Source organism: Adiantum capillus-veneris, chromosome 9 (assembly GCF_014529385.1).
Source record: "Adiantum capillus-veneris isolate H3 chromosome 9, ASM1452938v2, whole genome shotgun sequence".
Classification (NCBI taxonomy): domain Eukaryota; kingdom Viridiplantae; phylum Streptophyta; class Polypodiopsida; order Polypodiales; family Pteridaceae; genus Adiantum; species Adiantum capillus-veneris.
This window is the reverse complement of record NC_140939.1, coordinates 154,225,115-154,231,635: the sequence shown is the minus strand read 5'-3', so window position 1 is coordinate 154,231,635 and position 6,521 is coordinate 154,225,115. Positions and strand designations below refer to the sequence as shown.

Here is a 6,521-nt window from a genome sequence, read left to right as displayed (position 1 = left end):
TTTTGTCGCACAACAATGTCAATAGTTTGTGAGAAAGATGAAGGCCCACCATAGCTCTCACCAAGAGGAGCTCCTCCCCTTCAGAAGGACATCTGAAAATCCACCAACAAAAAACTCTCCCAACCACTTTGATTTTGGGTAAATTTCAATTGATTGTAGTATACTGTTCAAGGCCACGATTGTCAAGCCAAAAAGACCAACGCAAAATCTGCATTTGGGGATTCAAGTTCAAGTCTTCATCTTGCACTTTAAGGTTTCCAATCACCCACACGGGGTTCACAATGAAAGTCAAATTTTTTGCTTTGCCCCTGTTCACTACCAACTTCAATTGTGAATACCTCCACACATATAAATCCGATTGGCAAGTCGTCAAATTTTTGCTATGCCCCTGTTCACTACCAACTTCAAGCGTGAAATCTCCACACATATAAATCCGATTGGCAAGTCGTCATGGACACCATGTAGTTCACATCAAATACTACTGCCTAAACCCCTAGCAAGCTGAAAAAATACCCTAATGCATGCACTCCAGGGCGGTCCAAATCATGAAAAAATCGACCGTTGAAAACATTTCAAATAGCCATATATTTTCCATTGGGACTCCAAATCCAGATCTGTTCTTTGAAAGACCATCACTTCAAACTGCCATAACCTTTTGATTATCGAGTTGATGATATGTAAAGATATGGTCAGAGAGTGCATCAAACTCCACATAGAACACCTTAAACTTGCACTTAAATAAATTCCAAGCACTCCTTTCATATAGCACCAAAATGGATTTTGGTCTATAAAGCCACATATATAATACATCTTTTTCTCTCTCTTGCCTACACTTGCCTTCAATTGTCATTGTGAAGCACATTGTTGTGCTTTTGCTTTCATCCATAACCGCATTTCCCACCTCTTCTAGCATTGACTACTTTTAATTGTGCCATCATTTCCCAACCCCCACATTGAACATTCATGTGCAACCAAAAAACATGCATATTGATTCTGAAAGGCTGCAACACTAAGTGAACCTGTTATTTGAGATCAACATATGTACTCTACCATATGTACAACGTCTTATTCATGGCTACCAAAAGACCACAATTAGGTGGGTTGCCCACTCCATAGTATCTATAGTTGATTCACATTGAGAAACCACGTCTGTCAAAATAGAGATTTAAAAGAATCCCATTCACCCTGTGTCATAATTGCCTACCATTAGTCCTCACCAACAGTTATATACCATTAGAAAAATCCTTATATACCTTGTATGGTCATGTCCACTTTCTCTTGAACTTTTTATGGAAGGTAAAAGCCAATTAACTCCCATACTTCATCACCGTATATCTTTATTTGTCAAGTTTTGATTGAACTTGGCAATCCTCTTCTCTCCTTGCTTCATAAAAAAATTGGTAGCAGCTTCCCTATTTATTTGTAAAGCCTCAAGGCAAGTGATTTGATCCTACAAAATATGCCTATGGGACTTATTAACATGCCATATACATTTTAAGGCTCCAAGATGTGTATTTATTGGTAACACTGCCTCTTTTCCATAAATCAAATCAAACAATGTGAAGTTCACAACCACTATGTAAGAAGTTATGTAAGCCCACAAAAACATAACCAAATTGGCCTCCCATTCCTCTATTTGCTTGTATGGATGTTCTTGGTGAGAATCTTGAATATTTGTCCATTTGAGGTCTCCACTAAGCCATTAAAAAGTCAGTGGAGATGTACTCTCTCCCATTGTTAGTGCACAAAGCTTTCAAATTATTGCATAACTAGTTCTCAACCATAGCTAGGAACTTCTGGAACTTAGCAAAAAGTTCATCTTCCCTCTTCAAGAGGTAGACCCACACCTTTTGAGTAGAGTCATCTATGAAAGTCAAGAAATATAGTGCCCCCCTAGAGACTTGTGCGGTATAGGCCCACATAGATCACTATAAACCAAATCTACAAAATTTCCTAACTTTCTATCCAATGACGAAGTGGTAAGCCTAGTTTGTTTCCTGTATATGCAATGCTCACACAAGCTAAAATATGAATAGTTTAGTACAATGATATAGCCAAAAGGTTGTAACTGCCTTATTCCCTTCTACCTCATATGACCAAGCCGGCTATGCCACAACTTAGTATAAGGCTGCTTGGCTACATAGATAGAATTCTCTTTCACACTAGAGACATACAAAGAGTACAATGAGCTAGAATTTTGGCCTTTAAGCATGACCAAGTTACCTTTTTAGATGATCTAAAAACCATTGCCAAACACTATAATGTATCCAAGATCATTATGTTGTCCAGCTATAACCAAGATTTTAGGTAGCTTTGGCACATGTCTCGCACCTCCCAACATGAACTCAGTACCATTGCACATACACAAGCTGATGAGAATCACCCACTTAACTAAACCATGTCTAGAAGCATAACTTGAGGACAACTCCTTGTGAGGAGTAACATGAAAACTGACACTAGAGTCAATTATCCAATTTTGTGCATAGCATTCATCAAGAGGTAATAACACCTTTGGACTCAAATTGAAAGTGAAAACTAGTACATCTAACAATTGCAACACATCAAGAACAATATCAACATGTCAAGACTCAATAAAATTGAGCTCCTCTATTTGAGTCTTACCATAGCCCGAGCGAGATTTCTCGGGCGAACTAAAATTCGAGCGAATATCAAAGCTTACTTGCATTTCATTCCATGTCTTGAACATGTATTTGAGTCAATCTTTGTCTCTAGCCCCTTGCACAAACATGAAGGAACATGGAAAACTCCTTGCTTCCAAATTATTTTTAAAAAGATTTACATGCTGATCAAGTGATTTGTGGAATGTATGATTCATGGTTGGTTGTGGGTCCTATTTTTGGTTGCTAATTGAGAACTATTTCCTTTTCTCTCCACCTCTTAAGCGTGAAGTGGAGGTAAACCACAAAAATGATAAACTTGGTGTAGTCTACATGCTCTTTTTTGGTTAAAAATAGTATTTTTTAAAAATCTAAAAAATCATATGTTCATGTTCTCGATGTTTCTCACACCAAATAAACTAAAATTGCGTTGCTGCCATTTGCAAATCAATAACCTTGTGAACTGTCTCTTAGCTTCCATACATGAGGGCCACAAATGGGCAATGCAATGAAGCGTTTGATGAAAACACTTTTCTAGTGTATCTTTACTGGCTAAAATTGCAAAAATTTTGACTACACTCCGAGCTTGTCTTCAAGAAAACTAGTAAAATATTAAATTTTTTTAGTATAAATACTAGCAAGTGCTTTAAATTTGACCTATGAGCCAAAAGAATTATTAAGTGTGCCCACCGTGCGTCTTTATTTTCGTTCATTGGAAAAAATGTCTTGGAAAGCCATGGTGTGATGTATTACCCATAAGAAAGATACAATCTCCCAGTAGACCTGTATTGGCGCAGGGGCCTTGTGGGCAGTGCGACGTTTAGGGAGCAGATGCCGACACCTTGTGTACATAAATAATTTATCCTCATGAGAACCCCTAAACACTAGGTGCAATACTCTGGCAAGATGCAAGCGTATGTGATTGAAAATCCCTTGTTTCACGCTTGACAAAAACAAGCTCCTCCGAGGTGGCCTTCACCATTCATGATAGCACCGATCACAATAGTGTTGCCTCCCCTCCATCACCATTTTATTGAATTTCTTGGAGAAGTTTTCTTTTCTTATATGTACATTTGGAAGCTAAGAGCCAAGAAGCAGCTTGGTTGGTCTTCTTATGAGAATTACCATTGCAATCTCGTGCATGAGTTCAAATCCCTCAAATGAACAAATGACTGCCAATGAATTCATGAACAAAGCTAAATACACATCAATAAAACCAACATGGGACAACACGGAACCAACTCAACTCAAATCGAAAAGTCAATCACTAGTGGAAGGGTGCAAAAAAACTAAAAACATTACTTGCAAAGTGTAATTATTTTAAGAAATTGACATTGTCATGTAGCAGAATACATCCATCTCTCTCTCTCTCTCTCTCTCTCTCTCTCTCTCTCTCTCTCTCTCTCTCTCTCTCTCTCTCTCTCTCTCTCTCTCTCTCTCTCTCTCTCTCTCTCTCTCTCTCTCTGTTTGTGGACACTGAATACTCAGCAGATCTCAATCATCTATAGGGAAGAAGCCATTTACAAACATAGCACCACTGATTGTGATAAATTGACCATTCATAAATCCTGCAGTGGGGAGGCACAAGAATGCCACTGCAACTGAGGCAACTTCGAATGGTTCTCCAACTCGCCGTAGAGGTGTCCAACATATAGTTTGCCTTGTTAAGCCCTCATCTTTAAGCACCAGGGAGCCACGATGGTTACTCGAATTCCATCCTTGGCGCACTCATAGGCAAGATTCTTTGCAATTGGATTCATGGCACCTTTACTTGCAACGTACAGAGAACCGGACCAAATCGCAACAACACCTGCAGGCTGCTATTGATGAAACAAAAACAACATTTCCCTTTCTCAATGCTTTTAGAAGAGGATGGGTTAGCTGAGCATTTTGATAGGATGACTGGAAATTCCTGGAAATGATCATAGAGAAATCTTTTGCCGTGTACTCCATAGTAGGCTTTCTTATATTCATGCCCACATTATTCACCAAAATATTAAGCTTTCCATTGAAGGCTGAGGAAACATCACCAAAATAAGGCCGAGAGAGAGAGGGGGTGGAGAGAGAGAGAGGCGGCAACTGCGCCGCCTACAGGCAGCGCGCATGAGAAAATCCCATACTCGCTGGCCTCAAGAGTCGCACTAAAGGGTTTTTTGCCATCTGTGTTTTTGCTTCTAGCTCAGGGTGGCACAGGCGGTTCCCTGTCCTCAGCTTAAGTCGGTGCAAGATGCTTAGGGTCGCATCCACAGCGCCCTCAAACCCTGCTCAATTGCCTGCTCCCGAGATGAAGCATCTTCCTCGAGCTTCCCACTCTTCCTCTGATTGTGCACTATCTGTTGTCTCTAATGATTGGAATCTCACTTCAATGTGAAGAATGAGGAGCTATGATTTATCCTGCAATCATGAAGGTGGTACAAGGTGCAATATAGAATGTAACAAATCAGCCTCTGATCGAATTGGCATGTGGCTCCACAAGGGAAATTATAAAGCAAGCATTGAGCAAGCAAACAACAGAGTCCCATGATCGACAGGCCGCGCTCTTTAATAAGGTGAATGGTGACGTTAACCCTTTATGCTTATTCCTGAGCAGTAGCACTCTTTACGACAATCTGGCGAGCAGCAGCACTCTTTAAGGGATACTGTGCAACGTACTTAAATAGCGTTGGCCGGGTTCAGGAGAGCTCATCGCAGTAAATCTACCTACCTATATTCTCTAGCTAGCTACGCATATCCAATATCCACACTCATATCTTTTACTCACATAATTATCAATATGAGCTCACAGCTAGCACTGGGATCATCAGCCTCCATGAATCCTGCAACGTCCTTGATCTCTTTATGGCAAGAAGTCTCATGCACATGAGGACTACGTCTCCCAAGCCCTGGAGCAGCTGACGGGTCCTAAGCTGATGGATGTGCCGCTGCAGCACCTTGCGTTTCCGAATGAGGAAGCATTAAATAATCTTCATGAGCCTTGTCAATATGCAAAAGCAAAATTAGCAACTGTCGTCGCTGGCCGCCAACTTGGATCAGACACGGTAGCTACTAGCCAAGCTGCCAAAAGTGGTGAAGGAGTACCCCATGCCTGGAGCACACGAGACCCATGAGATGGCAATGGTAGGCGAAAATCTGCTGGTGGTGACGCAGCAATCCAATAGCATGCTAGTCAAAGTCCACTTGGACCCTTCCACTAGCTTCTCATCTGCATCAACCCAGGCCAGGAACTGCTCACACACCCCAGCAAGATCTCAGTAGCAAGATCTGGCGCCTTCAGCACACAAGATCTTCCCACTCTTCCTCTGACTGGCCAGCTCTTCAACTATTGTCCGTCCCTTTTTTCTCGCTAGCCTCACAGTCGACTGCTCTTACGAAACCTGCTGGAACCATTCTGCACCGGTGCGGAATGGTTCCAGAAGGTTTTTTTTTTTTTTTTTTTTAATCATCTACGTTGCACAGTTGCGGCAAGGCAGGTCTTGGACTCCATTTCATTGGCCAGTCAAGTACGACACTACTCTTGTGAAACCTGCCAAAACCAATCCGCGCCGGCGCGGAATGGTTCCTGCACGTTTTATTTTTATTTTTATAAATCATCTACGTTGCGCAGCTGCGGCAAGGCAGGTCTCCTGTTCCATTTCATTGGTCGGCAAGGCAGGTCTCAGGCTCCATTTCAATAGCCAGTCAAATACGACATGCTGGCTGGACTTTTGGGGTTCATTGGGCTTTGATCAAGTTGCATTTGACTTTCAAGGCGTGGCCTCGAACTCTCAAGCGTAGGGAGCCAACCTCGAGGTCCATGCAAGGGTAAGGGATTGGACGAGGAGGGATTGGGAGAGGATAGGCATGGGTTTTTGATTTATACTACACACACAGAGAAGCTAGGGTTGTACTAACTGGATGCATTAT

At 41.6% G+C, this 6,521-nt stretch overlaps 1 pseudogene; it reads right to left on the bottom strand.

Moving 5' to 3' along the window:
- Positions 1–4,112: 4,112 nt before the first annotated feature.
- LOC147451426 (tropinone reductase homolog At5g06060 pseudogene) lies at positions 4,113–4,640 on the bottom strand (annotated as a pseudogene).
- Positions 4,641–6,521: the final 1,881 nt, after the last annotated feature.